This window comes from Larus michahellis, chromosome 4, assembly GCF_964199755.1.
Source record: "Larus michahellis chromosome 4, bLarMic1.1, whole genome shotgun sequence".
Taxonomy (NCBI): domain Eukaryota; kingdom Metazoa; phylum Chordata; class Aves; order Charadriiformes; family Laridae; genus Larus; species Larus michahellis.
This window is the reverse complement of record NC_133899.1, coordinates 15,384,388-15,407,329: the sequence shown is the minus strand read 5'-3', so window position 1 is coordinate 15,407,329 and position 22,942 is coordinate 15,384,388. Positions and strand designations below refer to the sequence as shown.

General features: G+C 40.7%; 1 long non-coding RNA gene across 3 annotated transcripts in view; it reads right to left on the bottom strand.

Annotated features, from left to right (window-relative positions):
- Window positions 1–7,888: 7,888 nt before the first annotated feature.
- The window catches only part of LOC141741906 (uncharacterized), a 259,266-nt gene continuing 244,212 nt past the window's right edge, over window positions 7,889–22,942 (bottom strand). For all 3 annotated transcript variants that reach the window (XR_012586518.1, XR_012586517.1, XR_012586516.1), the window contains 2 exons: window positions 16,906–17,156; window positions 7,889–11,827 (listed from right to left, as the gene is read on the bottom strand). This is a non-coding gene — a long non-coding RNA (uncharacterized LOC141741906). The remainder of the gene's footprint in view (window positions 11,828–16,905; window positions 17,157–22,942) is intronic.

Here is a 22,942-nt window from a genome sequence, read left to right as displayed (position 1 = left end):
CCATGGAGACCTTTGTAATTCTGAATCTGGGTGGTAGGTGTGCTGTTAGCTGTGTTCTCTTTCAGTGCCCTTCCTGAATGTACTCTTTTTAGGCTGAAATAGAAATCCTTATTCACAAAACTGGTTCACTCAGGATTTTTCAGGGAGGATGGTTTAGATCTTGGGCTGGATTCAGACCATCTCACTCGGGTATCTGACTGTGACCTGAGCTTGGAAGCACTCTTGTGTGGAGACCATTTGACTTGGCTTCTGCAGATGTCTCACTCCTTCATGTTAGAGTGTTTCTAGGGCAGATATTTTCCTAAATTAGGGACTTCACCAAAGTACCGTCTGCTAGGGGAATGGCATTGGCCTTGGCAGTAGCAGACCCGTGACCTATTGCTACTTTTCTATTGTAGGCATTACACTTACAAACTTAAACAAAGTCAGCGTTTTCCTTCAGATTGTGACATGCTTCAGCTTTTGTCCGAGGTCTTATTTAAAAGAGCTCATTTTCTCCTTTGGTACGATGTGATTGTTAAGCAAGGAGAAAGAACTTCAGTGAATGATAGGTTGTCAAAGACGGCATTTAAAAATGTCCAAAAATACTCCTCAAAATGGGTTATAGTTACCCAACAGTTTCCTCAAGAAAAATGGGGAATTCATTAAAAAATTAAATGCGTTTTGTGTACTCAAATATTTCATTTTTGTGTTAGTGAAGTCAGGCAGTCTGGCTTGTTTCAAGTTTTAAGATGTGTAGAGAGGATTGCGAATTAAAAAACTCTTAACATTTTGCATTGCAAAAATGAGCTATTATTTTAAATTCTGGTTGAGAAAATGAGCTAGAATGTTTTACTTATTTAGAAAAGCTGTATTTTCTTACAAATATTTAAACTAATGAATTTGTTATTTTGAGAAATTCTGTATTCTGAAATTAAACTGCCATTGAATTTTCAGTTGGAATATTTTATTGTTATAATTGTAGAGCAGAGACTGGGAACTGGGATCCTTCATAAAACCTATTTAGTCAAAATATTAGAACACTGAAGTGGGTTCAGATTACATTCGAAAGCACTTGTCATATTCAAGATCATTGGCGGAGAAAGGAAGATGAAAAAATAAGTAATACCATGTCAGTATTTCCAGTTGTAAACTTCAGATATTATTATTCCATTTATATTACCTCATTTGTTCTTCTATAGTCAGTCATGTATGTTGGATTTCTGCAAGCTGAGTGAGAACATTTAAAGAAAATAGTACTTTCAGGTGGAGTGGTTTTCCATGCTTAAAGTTAAGGGTGATAATTGCACAGTATTTTTAAGCATAAGCGGTATTTGGTAACTCTGTAGTAATTACACTAATGTCTTCTAGTTTTCTCTGTTCTTGCTAGCCAGCCCTTGAAGGGAAATATTTTGTGCGCACGTTTCTGTTGTCTGCCTTGTGTCAGAAAATGCATGTAAAATGCTACCAAGTCTGACACCTACTTTGTCTCCAGTGTTTTCCTTGTGTAAATAGCTACCCAGCTGCATGGAAATAGGAAAATGCCTCCTGTTTCAGACGAAACTTCCAGCTTTCTGGAGGTTATTCTCAGTTGAAGTCAATGAAAGGGAATATAACTGGGCTTGTTTTATGGGAGATAAACAGGCATGAGAAAGCCTGGGAGATGGACTTAGCTCTCCTTTTAGTGAAAGCTTCTGGCAAGTAAAACGCGTAGATGAAATGAAACTAACCCCACCGCCTCCCAGTTCATCTACAAGGGATTTTGCCATACACTTTTTTTTTTCCATCTGGTTTTATGGACAACATTGAGGTTTCCACTGTCTCAAAGTCCTAAGAGCAAGCTTTTGTCTCTTGGGTAGCTGAAGTTCTATTATGAATGAAGAATTTAAAATTTAACTGTAAAAAGGTAAAATTGAAACATAGTTACAAGAGACTAAGCTTTGCACTTTTGTTATTGTAATATTTTAGAAAAATTGCTCACGAAAGATTTTTCGAACACAGAAGCATAAGAAGATAATTTCCTTTTTTTGACATGCTTTACCTTTGCGAAGTTACTGGGCTGTTGACAGGTACAACAAGACATGTGCTACACTTACATGCTATTAGTGCACTAGGCTTTGAAAAATGTCTAATGCATTGGCATATCTGACAATTTAGGGTATTAGTTAACAGTAAGGCTCTGTAAATAGAGTGAATTTGAGCTACAACTGCTGACTTGAGCATTGAGTCAACATCTGCAGTACAGAGCTGAACTATATACAACTAATAATGCCATTTTATGCTATAGAGATGGAAGGTGGCGTTATACAGTGTGTATGGTTCGGTCTGAGAGCAGTGGTAATTGCAATATATTGAAGTTTTGCATTGTAATAAAAATAGAGACCATTAGTGGATACCATTTATGTCATTAGTATTTAGTGGCTGTGTGTTGCAGCTTTTTTAGTGCTCATAAAACTGTCTCTGCTTGCAGATATGTGACAGCACTGATATAAATTTAAATGTTTAGAAATCCATAAGACATAAAATATAGATAGTAAATAGGGGCATAACATTATAGACAGAACCTTAATAATTTGGCACACAAATGTTTATATATTTGCATGTCTAGTGCGGAGATTAGCATAACGGTGATCACATTTATACTACAGAAGAACTTGATTAAACAGACAATAACAAATAATGTAAAACTGAAGCACATCATGCAAAAGAAGCAAAAATAAATTCCCAAAAGGGAATTTGTGACATCGGAAGGTATATCCTCTACATACATCTGGTGGGATATTGATTTTTCTATTTATAGACTTTTTACTAGTTACAACACCTGTTCCACTAACTAGTACTACAGTTGTTCTTAAGAAGTGATTATATTAATTAACCAATAAAAAAGAAAATAAGATTGTTAGGGAACCCTAAGATAGAGATTGGCTGGCACTTCTTTAACAGTAATGGAGCCAGCCAGCACAGGGAAAGTCATATAATGTCTAGACCAAACCAGCAACATCTTGGCAGGAATTTGGGGGCTGGTATGAGGGCAGTAAGGAATTGGCTGAGGAGAGATGTCTTTGGAGGACGGGGTGGGAGGGAGTCCAGGCATATAGCACAAGGGGAGTTCCCTAAATACCAAGCGCCATATATGAGCCAAGTGGGCCAGCCACAGTGTTTGGACTTCCCAGTGTAAGATTTTTTTGTTCAAGAAATTCAAGAAATTTGGAAGCCTGTTTGATTTCCCAGCGGAAGATCTCTGGGAAAGCTGTCTTCTTCCTTTGATTTAAGGAATGTCACTTGGACTCTGCTGGCAGTTATTCTGGGATCTTCAGGAGGTTCCCACCATGGTTAATTTTCTTTCTTTAGAGACTACTCATTGTGCTTTACTGTCCGTGGTTTCTGTGTCAGTGATAGATTTGAAGCAAGAGATTCTGAGACTTGTCTCCTGCACACCCCATCCCCATCTTCTTCAGCGCTGACCTTTACATGCTGGAAACACCCTGGAGGTTTGTCGCAGAGCTCCCGGGGGATTTGGAAATCAAATTCCACAGCACTAAAGGAGAACACAGAAAAATATAAAAACACGTCAGTCATTAGGAGTGAAGTGACAGGAAGCAGTGTTAGAGAATGAATCTTTCCAATTAATTTTCCTTTCAGAGCCTTTTCTCAACATTTTTAATTCTAAGTGTGTATGACTGCTTTGGCAACATTAGTTGTGTCTTTCAGAAGAAAAGAAAACCTTTGGTAAACCTTCTGAATCTCTTGACTAAACAATGAATACACCCTAATTGTTTTGTATACTTGTAGTTGGGTGGGAAAAAATGAGAATACGAACGATGGTGGGAATGTACATTTGCAGAAAGCTTACATTACTAGTTGTTAAGGTTAGAAAATGAGATGCTTTTCAGTAGCTCAAGTAATAAGCAGAAGTGAAACATAAGCTTTCTCTATAGCGAATATAAATAATTCTTTCTGTGTCTCCTGGTATTTCTTACGATCTAACTATGGAAAGTGTTAAACAGGAAATCTTATTGTTCCTTTACAAAACATATTTTTGTCTGTTTATCCGTTCAAAACAGACTAAAATGTAAATGTGTAAAAGCAGCTTCAAAGCAGCCATTTATATTCATCTGAATTCTGAAATCTGTTTGAAACTTTTGGTTTTATTTCTGATCGCGGGATTCAGTGTCACTTCTTAGCACATTGAATACTGATGGCTTTGAAAACATGATATTGCACAAAGTGATAACTTGGCAGTGCGCGCTGCCCTGCTGAGAGACAATTCTAAAGGAAAAGTGGTTTTTATGCTGGCATTTTGGTTGATTTTAGAATTAGAGTAAATATTAAAGAGCATAAAAAAGCTTTTAATTCTTCTCTACGCCACTAAATTGCTTGTTACCTTATTTAGCCAAGTAACAGCTACCTGAGAGCCGAGGCTGCTTTCTGAATCCATTCTCTACGTAGAATTGTACTGAAGCCACTAAGGGACTGAAATCATAATGCAGGTGAACAGATGAGTTTTGCAGAAGAGAGTGTTATGCTTGACTGGGTCTGTGCCCACTTATCAAAAGCATATTAAAGGAAGAAGAGTATTAGAAGGATTTGAGAGGAGTGGGCTCTCTAGAACCTATTGTGTCGTAAGGTAGAAGGCAGAAGACTGTTTGGGTTTCTGGCAAAACGTGGGTAAATCTGAGAAAATGCCGTCCTTCAAGGTACTTGTATGTGAACAATTGTAGTAACTGTAGTTACCGTAAAGCCGGATGCTGAATCTGAGTGTAGCATATTCCATTAAGCAGGAGAAACAGATGTAGTGTTTTGAGTTGGAAATGAATGTTGTAAATGGTGGTACTTGAAAGTACCTGTAGGACTATGTAAAGCAGATTTTCTTAATTCTTGGTAATGTGTTTTCTCTTCCTGTATTTTGTTACATCTGTGTTTTTTTTACGTTCACTTGTGTTCTGCCTGCTAGGTGACACTTGATATCTAGTTGCTCTCTTGTACTGTCTCGTATCTTGCAGGTAGACAGTGTACCAGATTCTTACGGGGCATTCGGCCTTATTAGGTTACCCAAATTACTGCAGGTCACAGCTGAGATGCATTAGTGGAATTTAATAGGAAAGCTTGCCCAATACAGGCTCTGCTGCTCTTGCTGCTTATTATTGCTTTCATAAGAAGCACAGGAGATTATTGAAAGATATGTTTATAAAATATACAGTGCAGTACAGCTACACACCAGGTTTATGCCAAATTAGGTCTTGAACCTGAATGGATTCAGGCGTCTACTGCAGTGTAGATTACAGTTCACTGTGTGACCTCACACATGTAGGTTGGCCTCCTCCTGGCTTATTTAATCCATCTGCAAAATTGAGAAAAACAAGTACCTCCATGAAAAAACAGGTATGCATCTGGGCCCAACTGTCCTGGGTAAATAAATTACAGATAATGCAGTGGCTCAACTGGAGAGATAATAAAGAGGAAATGTAAGTCTCTGTCTTCTACGCACATTTATCATTAACTTAGTGGCGTACTGTGTTTACATTTATTGGGTATGTTTAGTCTCACCGGACTTCCAGCAGAACAGATCTGGGGTCATTGTCTTTTCCTGCAGTTCAGGACATGAGAAGCACTATGTGGTTAGTCTTATTGGAGGGAACACGGGTAGCAGGCTTTCGTGACTTGCGAATGAATCAATAAAGCATGTTCCTGTAGGTTTCTGAATTGTCTCTTTCATTAGGAATGGAATTGGGCAGCTGAAGATCGATTTTTGTGGCAAATCAGAGGTTTTTTTAGTAGTCCTTCATTTAGACTGTGGATTTTTGGAATCACAGAGTTTCATCAAAAATATTATGCAGGATTTAAACTGCAACAAGAACCGTAAATAGTTTAAGTGTCCTTTTTCAGAACAGTTTTGTGAACTCAAAATCACATGAGAGCTGATCTTTAGCAATCCCCACAGCTGACTAAATCAGTGGAAAGCTGCTAAGCTCCCACAGGTGAGGAATGGCTCATGGAGTAGCTGACATGATGGCAGTAAGAGATACTTGGAAAGGAGGTGTTCACAAAGAAATTTTACTGTTGTCTAAGGATTTAGCTGAGAATTGTGTCTTTGTATATCATAATTGCTTACAACAGCTCTTGGCAGTTGCGATGTGTGACGTAACCTCTGCTTGAAATGCAGTCATGCTTTAGAACATGCTTTCTTAACAGGCTTATCAAGTAGGAATTTGTATTTGCAAATCCTGAGGGAGCTGGGGAAACATGGATGAGCCGGTGCTGAGCCCTGACAAAAATCAGCTGAATCAAAATCAAGAGCAGCATCAACAGTAATACTTAGAAGCACAGAGCTTTATTAAGAACTGATAAATTGCCAGGCATTACTTTCCACATAGATAATGTTATAAGACGTTGGCTATCAGTAAGTCCAAAGTCCATATTCCAAAACAAGTCTAAAGCAAATGCATTATCATACTGTGTATCATCATCTGTTATATATACTTAGCTTTAGCTTGCAGCTACGTATCTGCAGAAGATAACAGTGTTCTCGAGTAATTCTCTGGAGAGGCAGTTACATTCATTTTCTAGTAATTACTATGTAAGAATTGATTCATGTTACCTACATATAAAGCGTTTATGAATCATTCATTGCCTGGTGTAGACCTGAATCTCTGTTCTGCCCTGTTGTTCCCTCCTTGGGGCACCTGCATAGACATCCTTCCTGGTTGGCTGTAGAAGCATGTAGAGTTACGTTTATCCCTGAAGGATACCCATAAATACTATACATTAAAAACTAAAATGTTAACAGCGCTGCTTGTGGTGCAGTAATAGATGCCAGTGGTACAGTGCCTTAGTGGGTGGTTTCTAGTTCAATTTTCCGTTACACACATAATTTGTGATGCTGCTTCAGCGTTGTGTCGCAAGCCTCAGTGGTAGGAACTTACAGGATCTAGAGGTCTGGCTAAGTTAACAGAAATCTGAGTAGTTTTTCAGAGCTTAATGAGAGGTGGACTTTTCTCTCAGAGGTTTCAGGTGGAAATCTTTCCCATTTCAGTGGTGTATCAGTTTTTGTAGGATGCCATATCATCCGGGAGTAGGAGGCAGCGAGCTGAAGCTGTGAGCTCTCTGTCTAGAACAGAGCATGCCTTAGCTGGGCTGAACATCAGCAGCTGTTTCTGAGGAGCTTTCCTAAGCAGGGTTTGAATACTGCCTTTGATGTCCAGGCGAGAACGCAGCTTTAGCCATGTAGACTTCTCTGAAGCAATTAATAATGTAATAGCCATAATTAAGGGTCTGTCACACAAGAGAGTAAGAGAGGAACAAGAGCCTGATCATTATTCATTGTCATGTTTACAGGAGATGTTATACAGCTCTCGCTGGTGACAAACTGATAGCCATCACTCCAGGGGGCTGTTTTTGCACTCACTAAAGGTGAATTGGTGTACAATATTTATTTTGATTTTTCACAGGTTTCATTGCAAAGAAGCCCCAGAAACTGAAGGCTTTATTCTTTCTTACTCAAGAAGAAAATACCTGTTCAAGTCAGCAAGTAGTTTGATTGAATGAGGGCAGTGAAACTAGTCCATAGTGGGAATTTTTTAAAAAGCAAGGTGAGTGGTATTTTTCTTTCAAAACTTAAATGTGGTTAAATGAGAGGAAACGGAAAATCTGGTAAGCAGGTTGCCCTAAAATTAGAAGCATCCCTCAAAGCTGCGGGCAAATGTTGTCTGTGTTACTTGTCATCATTTCCTTATGAGAGTGCCCCTAAATAAAAGCATGTATTTGGATCCACTCAGGAGGAAGAGAACATAGAAGATGTCCTTGATTCTGGACTTTGATGAATCTTGTACAGTAAAAAAGACACACTAAGGATGCGAATGTATGCATGGGATTGCTTGCGGGTTTCTGAATGGTAGAATTCCTTGTGCCGCTGTTGAGTCCAGCTCACCCAGGTTGTAGTGCACCAGCACTGCCAGGGGCCTGGAATGCAGCCTGCCAAAGTGCTGTGCCGCAGAGGGAGTGACGGCCTGACACGCTCAGTTGAGGAGACAGGCTTTTAAGTGTGGGGTAATAAATGCTAGTGTAAACTGCAGAGAGGAGATGATGGATTTTCTGTTTACAGATTAAGACTGTAAGTATTTCAGGAAGATGTGTTTTAGTCAAAACTAAAGTTACATTCATTTTTCTAGTATCCCTGTTTTAGTTACGGCGATTGATGGAGAAGTAACCAAGTAAAAATCTGATGGAGGAGCTCAGACCAGAGTGTCTGATGGACTCTTTAGATCTTAGCATTTTTTAAAATGTTAAATTGAAACCTCTTTATGCTAGGGTTTGAATAGCACGTCAGTGGACTTGTAAACATCCCAAGTAGTATTAAGGTTTCAAATGGGATTGTGATGTTTGCGTGAACCCATGTTGCATGCCTGAGGACAGTTGGCCTTATAATTGTTGCTTGTGTAATGGAGATATCCAAACAGTGGACACAAGCAGTTAAAAAAAGACAAATGTGTTGTGGATGAAAAGAAAAAGGAGCATCAGTGAATATTACAAAGTATCAGACTAGAAAGGTAAGACTGTCACAGAAAGATAGGACTGTCTTATGGCATCAGTTCCACAGATGAGCATTTAATGCCCTCACGTAAATCCTGCTGACAAGCAGGACTGAGGGACTTCCACCGACTTTGGTGTGATCATTTTGAAGAATAGGTAAGTGATTCGTAGTGGACTGGGACAGAGAAGCGTGCTACTGACAACATGGTCACCTTTTCCATCTAAGGCTCTTTTCAAGAAATTTGAACTATAAAGGCAAGTACAGAAGAAGAACTTGGTGAAGAAAAAAATCCAGAGTGAAAATTTTGATTTTTTTTTTTTTTTTTTTTGCTTTCCCTTCCTCATGCGGGCTTTGTATGAGCCTAGGAAGGGTACATTGAAGTGGCCTGCAGTTGGTGATAAACAGTGCTGTGGAGCTGTAGGGTGGAACAGGATTAGGGCCTTGACGGAAATGCCCCAGGGTGAAACAGCAGCACTTCTGGCTGGATAGAAATATTTACCAAAGCTTGTGCTTTGGCTTGGTATTTTGCTAAAACAGAACACACAGCCAGCAATGTTGAACTATGCTATTTTAATGGTCTTAGGCAGAAGTTTAAGTCAGTTAAAAAAACCAGATGTGTTTTAATTTTCTGTCTAGAAAAATAAAATGTTAAGGAAGGTAAAAATAAGTACTTACCCAAGCAAAATTCTTTCACCATTTCATGGAAATGTGTAGTCCTCGGGCATTTGTAGTGTTTTGAGATGTCCTTACTCCCATACAGCACTTGGTTACTTCCCAGTTCTGCCTTACATGGTCACAGATTGGTAAGCTTCACAATCATCACAAGAATTAGTTGAAGACCATAGCAATTAAAGGTTTTTATGGCTTATTATCATATTCTAAATACTAAATGATTCTGACAAATAATCTCAGATTTTTTTGATATCTGACCTGCAGACTGTGCACTGTGTTTGCTTACATATTTAAGATACTAATATTTCTAGGAAGCTATAAGTTTATTAATTCATTATTATTTTATTGATGTCTTATTAAATGTAAATTAGATATTTGGGAATAATAATTTAATGGGACGAGGCAGGTGAGATTCCCCCAGGATAGTTTGTAATGAGGCTTCAAATTGTTAATAATCCTAAACTCATAAATAAATTATTAAGGGTGAAACAAATGCAAAAATACTGAAATAAGCTATGGAAATGTTAAGTGGTGGTGAACAGACATATAATCTGCTGAGAGGTGTGTGAGATACTCTACATTTGGCACTAGGTCACGTAAGTCAGAATCACATCAATGCTCCCCACTCCTTCCAACCATTTAATATTTAGGCGTGTATCTACCCCTCCTATCCCATTATTATGCTACGCCATTCTGCTCGCAGACGTCGTGCTTTGCCTGGGAACAGTGTTAATTTAATCCACTCAGCTGACCTCAGAGGCTCAGAAATGACAGGGCAGCAGCAGTCCAGAGCGCTGCAGTATCTCCTGCTGTTTGCAGAACTGGTGGGGAGACCGTGTACTTTTCTGGACAGTTGTCTGCAAACTCTTTTGGGAAAAGGCGGGGGCGGCGCTGGCTCTTTGACCACACTGTAAGTGTCGCGAAGGACACATCCTCTCACTTAGCTATCTTTCATCTTTTCCATGGAAGACACATTTCCCAGTTGCTGCTCTGATTTTCTTAAAGAGTTAGCAAGGAGACCATAGGTCTCCCTCAGATAAGGAAAGAAAGGAGAACCTACCCTTATGTAAGAAAAGAAGGGATGTAGAGAAGGTGAGGATTCTGTTACTGTAAGTTTTTTCTGGATATTTTTTTTTTTTGATGCCCAGCATCCTGCAAAGGTCTTAAGAGATCCAAAAAACACATTTCTTCAGTAAAAACATCACTGCTACCCTAGCCTTTTAAAGATAGAGCTAAATCCCAGGGGAGTAACTCAGTATCATCCGTATTTTGTACTTGGTGAGTGGGAATTGCAGAAACGCTGCACTTCATAAAATGCTGCTGGTAATTAAGTAAGTCATGCAGCAGGTTAGTAAATGTAAAGACACTTGGTGCCTAAAATTAACTTTCTGATATTTCTCAGTGGAAGTAAGGGATACACAGAATTCTGAAAATCTGGCCCCGTGACCATAGTGTTACAGGTAAGTAGTGGTGACACAGGCATTCAAATAGGGGTTTGGATGTATCCAATATGGAATTTTGGCCCAAAGCCATTTTGGGTAGCTTGATAGATAGTTCGCCTGTAACATTAAAGTGGAGGGCATTCCTGTTACTTGTGTGGTGTTTTTGAAAAAAAGCCCAATTACATTTTTTTGGACCAGGTACAAAGAGATGGCTTAGTCACTGGCTTGGACTTTGACCTAAAATTATATTCCAGGAATTTGATGGTTATTGAATGGCCCGAAGGGTTGCAAACTTGAAATTTGGCTTAATACAATGTACAGAAAAAAAACACAAATATGCTGCTTTTCTGATGAAAGACCTTGGTTGCTAGGAAGAGAGTAGTCAAGTGTTTGCTTATGTTTTCTGGGGTTTTAACAGTGTGGAATAAACAGCTAACATGGTGCCTTTTAAATGATGTTTTCTTAAATAGTGAAGCTGTAACCTAATGAAGAAATTGCAGTAATCACATTTCCTCAAAAATTGAGAATTACAGTATCTCTGTAATTAAAGTGCTGTTTTTTCAAACATAAATCTGCTGGCTAATACATTTTTATATATTTTTGTAATTGGAGATTTTGAAATCAACTTGCTGGTGAAAAACAGAAAATTCTGATGCCTTTCCCTAACAGGGTAAGGATAGAAAAGTCACTTGTGTGGTTTGCAACATCCATAGTAAAATGATGTTCTTTATGGTAGTTGTGAATGGTTATTCCTGTGCATCTACCAGGAGACCCGTGGATATGGAAAACAGATCCAGCTTGAATCCTTCTCTTTTTCCCTGAGGTGCCAGTCCAGCGTGGTCTGGTGGAACAGTTGGCGAGTTCCTGTCCATACAGTCGCTGATGCTTTTCTGGGGCGCCACATTAAGCAATTGCTTGCATCACCAGATGCGTGTTCCTCCTCCTTCACATGCCTGCACGGGCTGGCTCAGAAGAAGGTCCTGCCCTGCTCTTGACACTGTTTGCGCACTCCCCACATTTCTTGTGACTCATGGCAGCATGACAAAAAACCCTTCCCAGGCTCTGCTTGCTGCCACAGCTGTAGGAGTGCTGTGAGAGATGAATAAATGGTTTGTAAAATCCCTGCCACTTTCTCATTTAGAAATAAGAGAAGCCTTGAGGCTGGTTTCACACTTGGGCCTCCTCTTTTTCATGTTTTCTTGTCCTGCAAGAAAATAAGATATAAAGTACTTCAGACACAGCACCTTTTACCGCAGCTTTTATGCAGACAAAAGTGTTGTTATAATTGAGAGAATTTATCTGTCTGTGTAAGAACTGAAAGATTGAATAGACATTAAGTAGGCACGTAAGCTATTCGGGGCCCTCCATACCTCTGGGGTGTGCACATAAAGCTGGGCTCAGGGGACGTAGCAAGCACCCTGCAGCCTCCAGAGGCACCTACAAATGTACGGTTCTGCATTTGCCGTTGTGGCCCTTTAAAATGCTACTGCTGCTGTTGTTGCTGCACATCTTTATTCAGTGTTACATGTGGTGAGGTGGAGTAGAGCATAACATTTATAGCAACTGGTAATCAAAAGGAAAGAGGAAACAAAAGAAAAGGCCTATAATGCAAGACTGTCATTAAGTGCCAAATACAATTTGTCAAAGGTGTTCCTTCTAAATTAGATGGAGGCAGCATTTTATCCGATCAATATTGCCTCAGTGATTCCAGTACAGTCTTGGTAGCTTTTGGCTAACAAATATGAAGAATTGTGGCATAGCCTATGCTTAAACAATAAGGCAAAGAACTTTGTGAATTAGTAACCCTTGGCTGTGCTCAGAAATCCCTGTAAAACTGGGATTGGCAACGTCCAAGGGTTGGAGCAGATACAAATCACATCTATGGCCTGATTAGCTATGAAGCTGGCCTCATAGATCAGTCACAACCCGAAGTGCAAAGCTCAACAGCAGACTGAGCTCAGTAGTAAATACTCTAGCTCGAGGAGTACATGCCCTGGTTCTTGGAGATGTTAATGGAAGAACATCTATTGACTTCATTTGGAGTTTGAGCTGCCTGTTTGAGGAAGTGCGTTAAGTATTTAACCCAGCTGTTGCCCATCTTTATCTGTGCATCTTAGCCTTATTCATTTAATTACCAATATAATGTGTTCTTGGTGCAACTTAACACTATATTCTTATGCAATGTTACAGTGGTGCAGCTGTAAGTCAAATATTGTGTTTTATTTCAAAATACAAAGTGGGAATAGAGAAAGCAGGTGTTGTACAACAGAGGGGCAACCTCATAATAGGAAATGGCATTTCAATTAAATTTTCAGAGGGGGAACAATATTCTAGGTATTTTCTGTATCAAAACATTATAGCAGCCGGTTGACAGAAGCAAGCAGCAAATTGTTTCTTAACTGGCTTTCATAAGACTTCACTGTGCAATAGGAGTCTCTGACTCTGGCAGCACACTCTTTCATCTGTGGAAATGAAGGCCTCCTGGACTAAGCAAACCTTAAAAACTTGCCCCAAGTCCAAAGCCTTTGGACTGGAATCCAGGTATTCTGATTTGCGGCCAGCGCAGCTTACGTGTGAGACCAGACTAAATGTGCTAGTATTTCTAGTAGCTCATATATTCTGGTAGCTCCTGGAAGGCGAGAGTCGCACGTGTGCATGCATACAAACCTAGCGGCTGGCAACCTCGCACCGGGCTGAAGACAGCTCTGCAGTAGGAAAGCGCAGCAAGGCTGTGTTTTTCGTCAGGAGACTATGCTAATCTTTTGCTGCAACAACTGTATATAACCTGACAATTATTCTCGCCGGTCTCTTGGATTAACTTTATCTGTGGTTGAGTTCAGAATCCCCAAATGCTTATGTAATAGGTACAAGATAGCTGATAATAGAACGGGCCTTTTCTAATTTTTTTAAAGCTGTATTAATGTAATTTCTTAGGTGTCGTCTTGTCTTTTTCAGCATCAATCCATTGTGACTCGTGCACACACAGCAGAGGAAGAACAGAACCTACCGCAGCCTGTGAGCAGCAAGAAACTGCAGCTGGATGACTGCATAAGGGGTTTGCAAGACCGCCAGTAATTTTTTATATTCAGAGTTAAATAGAGCAATAAGATGGAATTTAAGCTTTAGTGCAATGGATTGAGGCTCTTCAGTCAATCAAATTATAGTTCAATCAGTTCATTTTAATCACTTCTCTGGAGAGAAGTAAACCCCTATGTTGAAGAATATGCAGCAATTTTATTGATGGAAAGTTTAATTGTTTCATTTTTCCTTACCGTCTGTAACACACTAGACTTTTAATCAGTGGGAACTGAAGTTATAATGAAGTAAAGTCCACTTTCCACAGTTCACAACTAGCTGAAAATAATTGGGTTGAGACTCCCATCCAGACAGTGTAATGCCTCTGGCATTTTCCTGAAAACTACACTTAATTGCTTTGCTGATGTTGTTAAGTGGTCCTGAGGGGGTTGAAGTAGTAAAGCTGCCCACATATGCAGGGAAACAATACACAAAAAATGTCTTACAAGGTCCTTAAAGGAGGACCAACTAGTGACTAGAAGACAGTGTATGGCTTTTTTTTTTCCTTTTCTATACCAGAGAGAACACACAGGAGAGGCTGATAAAATAAACTGTGGAAATTCTATAAACACTAGCAGTATTTTTATTTAAGGGCAGAAAGCTTGGGACTGGAAGTGCAGAAAACACCAAGGCCCTCCTTTTGCAACCAAACCGGCAACTTAAGGTGAGCCCAACTCGGCATTTTTGTGCCGATCGCCAGTTAGCGTGCTGCCTTGTCTTCAGCACCGTGGGCTGAGGACCAGATGTACTCCTGTCCCCACGGAGGGAGGGCAGCTCGCTCTCCGTGCTCTGAAGTGACAGGATGTGAGCCAGCCAGGAGCTGAAAGTCCAGGCCTCAGTGGGACCAGCGAGCGCACCCCATTAGGCTCTAAACCAGAGAAGGAATAACACTTTGGAATTTCTCCTTATTTAATACATTCATGGGAAACCCTCCTCAGTTGAGTGGTGTTTGTTTAAAGTGATGAAGTAACTGCTAGGCTCAGGGATATTCTGATGCAGAAATAAATATGTTAGTTATCTAATAAAGAAAAATATTTATTTAGGACACATGAATTAGGTAGTGCCAATGAACTTGAATTCAGGGTTGGAACCTGGAGCTGTTCTGGGGAAGGAGGGACAATAAGGCTAATTTAGCTTTGAGCAAGTGGGTCCCATCCCACCCCCCCTCACCCCCCGTTTATTTACATATGCAGGCCCAGTAGAGTCTCTCTCTCAACAGCCTGACCTTCCTCAGCTGGTATCTCCCTAAACTTCACAGTGGCCTTTGCTTATTTTATTCTTGCTTTCTCAGGCTCTGAGCTGAACAGCCACCCCCTGATGACCTTCTCAAAAGGAACACAGACAAAATTTAGAAACTGAATTCTAAAGCTGAAATCTTAAAAGTTGCCTTAACCCTACATCTGACTCTGGGGGACCCTCAAGAGCCTCCAAGTTGGTACCTCAAATTTTGGCCAGCAAAGCTCTCCCAGCAGCTGAAATGACGCTTTTTCCACTGAAACATGCTTAAATCTAGATAGGACTTGAGCACTTGGCATGTAGCCCCACATTAGACTGGCTGATCCCCATAACATTAATAAGCTTTAACACCTGTTTCTCCTATGGCAAAGTAGTAACCTCCCATGTGCTGGAACCGCCAACCATATGCCAAGCAGATCAAGCTGCCAGTTTTGAGAACAGCACTGGGAGCAGCCCATTGTGTCTCCTTTACTCTGCTTGCCTGCCTCTGGGAGAACAGCTCAGCAGCAGCAGTGGTTGGGCTCTGCTGTTCCTGGCGCCCCTTTGTGAGGTGAGGAATGTGGTATGGAATGGTTCTAGCAAATGAAGACTATGTTGTGACAACTGATGGGAGACTCTGATTGCTTTTTTTTTAAATTTTTACTGAGCTGAAGGACTGCAGGAACCAGGGCAAATCTTCACTGCAGAGGGAAAAACCAACCTAATGTGGCTGGCTGAAATTTTCCACTGTCTTGTCTGGATGGTTTAGAGGGTACCCTTCTCCCCAACCCTTCTTTTGCAGACAGGGCCACTGTCCCAGAAGGAAGTTTGCTTCCTGGAACTGTAATGCAATACTGTGCCAGCTGGCCGCATTTGGAAGCAGACCTGCTGCTGGGTCTCACATGCTTTAAAGTCTTAGCCTGGGTCTGAATGGAACCAAGAGGGAGCGAATTATTTGACATACACTCTCCTGATTTACATACTGTATGGGTACAACAAAGTGTGCCCTCCAGAAGAAAGCCAAAATACATCTTCCTGTAGAAGCACGAATCTGACTGCTCCCGTGATAAAACTGGTCACATGGCAAGATACAATTTGCATGGCTGTCACCAAAGCCAGCGTATGTATTCATTTGTGGAAGCATGTCAGACACCATATGTCAGTAATATGCCTTTGATATGGTAGGGTCTGAATCATTTTTAACAGCTGAATGGCATACGTTTAAATGTAAACATCTGTCTGTGTTGGTACTGTAGTGGTTGTATTTATTTCTGTATTTTCCCTTGACTAAGAGTTTGATTCAAACCCAGGAAAAGTGTGGGATTCATCCTATTTTTAAAGAAATGCAGTTTTTGTAGTATTTCAGCATGTGGCCGATGTGTGTATCTTTTCATAGATGAGAAGGGCATTTAAAAGAGAATTTTTTCCCTTTAGGTAAGCAGAACAAACTCAGTTTCCAGGCAAAATAAAAATTTGATATGACAAGAAGTTTGTTAAATGAAAAGATTATTGGTTTAGTGTTGGGCAGGTTCTGTAATGTATGGATTTACTGCAAAGCAATCCATGTAAGAGCGCGTGTTAAACCGTGATGACAGTAAATTGGTTTTATCCAGAAACTTTTCTGATGCAGTTAAAGAACTTGCAGTGTAATAAATGACTTAATAAAGGAATGAAGTAATACACTATGTTTGTTAGGCTATTCATTATACATGTGTGAAACTGAAAACCAGTGTCACAACAAAGGGATTCAAAAGCAGTTATTGCAACTCATCAATCAAGTGAGCCACTGGAGCAGCATTCGGGATGCTACAGCCAGCCTAAAAGGCAACAGTTTGGTCAAAAGTAACGAACAATAGCTTACTGTTACAGCAAAATGAGGAGGGACATCAGGAACTGACTGGGAATACCTGTAGAGTCTAGAGGCGAGTGTTCAGTGGTACGCTACCGGAGATGCTTAAGAAACATTGCAGTGAGCAACCATGTTGGACTCACCAGCGGGGTGGCAGGAGGAGGCTCCAGAAAGAAGCGACTGCCGCGGCAAGTTGTGTCCCATCAGAGGTACAAGTACTTCTCCTGCAAATGCCTCAGCTGAGCAGACGATCTTGCTCTCAGGAACGTCCCCGTGACTGTTGGTTTCTAGCTTTTGGTAAGAACTCACCCAATTTAGCACTGAATAACAAATGCCGGCTCTTGGTGGACTTCTGCAGCCCGGTCTTACGCAGTTTGTATGGCTTGGATCAGGCCTTAAAAAAAACCCCAGCAAAACAGCCATCACATATTACGTAAGAAAATTAAATCTGTCTAAATCCCAAATCTTTGTATCGTTGTCACAGAATCATATCATTTCATAACCACAGCTTAAAACAAACCAAACCAAACCGTGAAAAGCTGAGTGCTGCTGGATCCACCAGCCAGTTAGTGAAAAATGACCAAAAAATGACCAAACTGCACCTGCTGCAATGGCACAGCCGCCGCCCGGGCGACAGGAGGCCAGGCCGAGGGGCCTCGGAATCGGTGCCATCTTGTGGCACTTCGTGGTATTAAAAAACCCCTGAGCTACAATAACTGCAAATATCCTCAGAATCAACCGCCATTCAAAAAAATTGCGCGTGGTAAATGATATAAACCACAGTAAGGATATGTAAATTTGGCTGTAACTTCTGCAGTTGTGCATGGAGCAGCTCACAGCACCTGAATGATTAATGAGGCAAATGCTTCCCAATTATGGATGGCTGAAGGTGCACAGTGAGTTGCATGTAATTATAAATCCTGAGAACAGATGGAAAATTCTGCACCATCAAAAGCCTGCTCCTCATTAGCCGTGTCCCACTCCGTGGAAGCGCAGTGGCCAGGCCGGGGCAGGGCTGCCCAGCCCCATGGGGAGCGGGCGGCTGCTGGACCCTCGCCGTGGGGCTGGCGGGGTGCCTCAGCCAGGAGAGGGCCGGTGTCCCCTTCCCCATGCCCCAGGAGGCACGGGGCAGGCGCTGGCTGCTTTGCCAAGAGCCTTGCACCTGGCTTCAGCGTGCTGCTGGCTGCAGGCACTGGGCAGTCAAGGCAGAGTTGTGCTGAACACAAAGACACCCCAAAAGCATCCACCCGGGGTGAAACCCTGCGAGGGCAGCGTGAGGCTGCTTTTCAGACTTGGGCTGCTTCTGTGTCGCTTACACAGTGTCAAACACGTCCCGCCGGTTCTTCCACCCTCCTGCCTGGCACCAGCCTTCGCCCAGGCCCATGCAGGCAGCTGCTCTCGCCGCCTCAACTTAAAAAAAAAGGAACTCCTACACTTACCCTGCTCTCCCCACCCACCCAACTAGGTGGGAAGCTCCTGTGTTCTTCATGGTGCCATTTTATATATATACTAACCATATAAAATATTCATAAGTAAATACATTATATAACATGGTACACATATAATATTTACCTAGTATATAAAACAATGTATAATATAAACATATAAAATAAATACTAAAGTATTAATATAAATAGCGCATGCAATATAAGTAATATATGAGTACACATATAAAATGTAAATATGTAAATAAGCATATAAATATATAGCATATATAAATACAAATAATACAATTGTAAAAAATGTATAACTTACAATATATATTTTATATATACAAAAAAAGATGCTCTTTCCTAATAATGACTGCTGCAATATCGGAAGAGAACACCTATTGTTCCTAGCACTGTAACATACATTGCATAGAAAGGATGTAAATAATAGCAACTTGGTTGGGATGTAGACGAGCCCTTTGAGGCAGGCACATAGTCGGGTGGAGGCCAGCGGTGCGGCGGGGAGCTGGTACTGCTTTACTGCTCAAAGGGCGCTGAGGGACCGTGGACGGACCCGTGTGTGCCAGTAGGTAACCCAGGGGCTCACACACACCTCTCATTCTTCCTGGCTCCTTACCTACTTTGAGGCTGTCCAAGCAACTCAGACATTTCCCGCAATGGCTTTTCAGGAGTGGTTGCAGCGCAGTAGCAAAGTTACGGTCCTATTTCTGCTTTCTACTGTCTCCACTTCTGTTTCTTTTTCTTTCAATGACCCTTAAATTCTTGTAAGTTTATAATCCTCGCGTTAAAACCAGATTTAATTTTTTTCAAGGAAAATGCAATGTTATTTTTATTAAACCTTCTGAAAAGAAAATCACTTCCATGCTACACATGTTCCACTTAAGGACTTGAGCCTTGATGTTCATCTAGTATAATTTTAGTACTTAAACAGTGGGCCTTTCTCAGAGATTTTTGCTTTGCTGGAAAGTAGTTGGGTACAGTTGCCCAGTACGGTTGTTGTGGGTTTGTTTTAGGTTTATTGCAGGGCACTGAGTGGCGTTATAATCTCTTTTTTGAGGACAGTAGAAATGCTATAATTTCAGACAGCCAAGAATTTTATTACATACAGGGAGTCAACTAAGAGCAAATTAGAAACTGATTTTTTCATGTTAATTTGATCGCAATTAAAGACAAAAAAAGAAGTCTAAGATACTGAACTGTCAGTGCAGTTTGTCACACGTACGACTATTAGATTTGCTCCAACTTTAACAAGGGAATTGTGAAGTTTTATTTTCCAAACTAGGCAAATTGTGCTTTTATCTTATATTAGAGTAAGCTGCATTATTAAACACAAAGTAATCTTACAAATAGTTTGAAGCCAATATTAAAATTACAACATAAATGATAGCAGTTGCTTCTTTTCCTAAGAAGGGTGAAAGCAAATAATACTTCTTTCAAGTCTCTAATTTTCAATACTTTGTATAGACTTCTGGCCATTTGCTGAACTCTCACTGTAAATCTATAATTTAGCAATCTAACTATCTCCTCTCTGTCATGCTGGAAATTAAATTTGCTTTTCTTGACTAAGGATTTATTTTTTTCTCACTCATTGCCTGCCCCAGTAGCAAGTTTTGAGTTTTCAGATGGGCTTGATTTTGTTCTACTTTTGCATATAAGAATTCCCCGTAAGCCATCTCGGAGGGGATGATTACCGCCTGGATTCCCACTACCTTTCTCTAGCAGAGGCACTATTTTGTTGCTCATCAGAGGGCCCGATGTGGCTGCTGTGTGACTGGGAAGGGGCCACCCTCTTACCTAGCCATAAAATACCCTTAGCCTCTTTTGTCATGTAACTGTGGGATTACGCACCCGGCAACAATCGCGGAAGGAACAGAAGCAGAAAATACTGCGGCTGCCATCGAGAGGTAGAATTGGAATCCAGTTCGAGATCTGAATATTAGAGCTACCCAAACACCAGTGTTCTCAGCACTGCCCTTCCATTTTCAAAAATACAATGTAGATGAGAGCTCACGTTTCAAAATGTTCAAGGGGTTTTAATCTTAGAGTTTGGGCTCTAGGTGTTGAAGAGACCTTGGTTTTGTAACATCCCAAATTATAAGGCAGTCAAAAATAACACTCTGGCTTAACTCTCCTAATGCAACCTTTTCTCCCATTTCTCCACCTTACAAAGCCAGTCACAAAAAGTTCTGGTTTACCTATAGGATTCCTTACTGTATCATAGCTCCTTATATTAGACTAGGTTTTCAAGTTAGCCATTAGAGAGATTGCATTTCTACTTTGTAATGATTTTAGCATTGGAAAAGTTAATCTAGAAAGATGCCTGGAAAACAATGAAGCCACTAAGGGAATTCTTTCCTTCTTGAAGCATCTATCACTCCACGGTAGAAGAATCAGAGGGATATGTTAAGCTTGCTACATCCTCTGTCAATCTTTTGTTTGATTATTACGTTATCAAGTTGCTTGCACTGTGAGAGATTAAAACACTTAGGTAAGTGCAAAGCATAGAGTTACCCAGCACTTTGAATATAAGTCAGACATCAAACTAGTTTTTGAAGTGCAGAACTACTGAGCTTTCACTTTGTCACACGAGCGGATGTTGCCGGAGGCAAGGAGGAAAGGAGCGATGCGTACTTCTTTTCCTTGGCTGCTGAACCTCGCACTACCTGAAGAACCAGACACGGTGTGTAGCTACTGGTTAGCTGCCTTTCAAACCTGTCTTCTGCCTAAGGGCCATCAGATGTGCGGCTGAGGAGAAGAGACAAATTCTCCCGTTGTGAATCTCCGTAACCTGAGGGCGTGCTGCTCAATGCAGTAAGTAAATGGTTGGGCTGCTTTACACGAGGGGAGAACTTTATTAATTTAGGGGTCTGACAATATTATTCTTCCCTTTTGCTCCACTTTAAGGAAAGTTCTGCCCAGTATGGGAACGAGCTACTAATAAGCAGAGATGGAATATCTCATCTAGGGAGGAAGCCTTCATCCTGGATACAGTTACTCAAAATGATGGTGCAGGTTAATTTAGCTTGAGATGCAACCAAAACTATTTGCTATACATATTACATTTTGATAACTGTGGCCTGCCATATATACATTCTGGCTACCTTTTAATATAGGTGGGCATTTGTCCACAGGGGAATCCTTAAGTCTGGTTACTTTCCTACCCCATTACCTGGATGTCCATTTATTCTGCAGAATCCAAGAAACATGCAGTTAAGTAACTCTCCAGGCCCAATGAACTGGCTGGGGACTCTGGGTCTCTACGTAATTACACTCATGCGTCTCACCGTTCAAGTAAAAAAGTGCTTCACTCTCGTATTTGTATCAATCTTTAAGTAAACCTACAAGGAAATACTACACCACTTTTAACAGATGTGAAATTAACATATACAGGCTTATGATACAGGATGCCAGGGGTTTCAACAAGCATCGGTAGCATGGTACCCGTCTCCCTCAAACATAGTAAGCTGTACATCATTCCCTACAGATTTTCTTCTTCCTGCACATGCATCATATATACCTCCACTGGTAGGTATATATGCAAATACCTCCATTGCTATTACATATATCTCCTTATAATGGAGTCTCCAAAATACTGTGCTGGAGGATTGTTTTTGTGTACCTTACAGAGCGATGAATGTTTGAACTGGTGGACTGTTGGAGGCACCAATATTCATTCATGTGGCTGTCACAACCCCGTATTAGCACAGATGCTGTGTGCCACTGAAGGAGCAGACAGCAAGGCTGGCACACGCAAAGGAAGGTGGGTTTTGGAGGGTGAACTAACATAAATGCCAGTTACAAAAGTGAGAGAGTTCATTTAGAAAAGTTCATTTGAGAACAGATCCTACACAAGACTTTAACAACACAGAGAGGTGCCCCTCGGAGCAGAAACCTTTCTCTGAAGAAATGTGGACCATAATAATATTACCTACTTAACAACTGCCCATAGTCTCTTTTTAAGCTCACTTGGCTGTGCCTACTTCCAAAACACTGTGCTAACTTGTTAAGATTTTTATTTACAAATAAATAAATAAATGTTAGACATTAGAATTGTACATAAAATTATTTTTCCCCCAACTATGATCATGGTCATGCCTTTTCCCGTTACGTGTAATCATTAGTGACCACATGGTCAATTATTAACATAATCTCACAGAAAGCCCTGCTAGATAGGGAGAAACATGAAAATCTCAAGAAAGAAGGTATCTGACTTCCAAACAGAATGCCTGCCTAAGACCAAGCCTCATTAGGGAGAAGTCCTCCAGGCAAACATCCCCTCATTATTTATTGTCATGGTTTACTGAAGACTCCTCAGTGTAATTCACAATTGGTTTTTAAATAAACCTCTCTGTATGGTAAATGTGATATTCCCGAACCTAAGCAGCAGGGTTAGCTGAAAACTGAACAAGACCAAAATTGCACATTTCGGGGACTCATAAACAGCTTAGAGCCTGACAATGCAACAAGAAGAAGCAAAAATATGATTGACAACATATGGCTGAAAAGTGAGGTAGCAGTGGCTGTACAACACAATAATGAAACAGTGAGACTGCAAAGCAAAAGCAATTAGCAAACAAGTGTTGGTAATGAAGAATTATTTACGGTGAGGAACTTCTCTGTAGGAGAAGGATGGTGCTGTGTTTATGATTAAGATTTAAGGCACGAAGGCCTTTGGATTTAAGGCTTTGCTTCCCATCCTTCATCCTGGCTTGTAGAGGGTCAGTCGGGC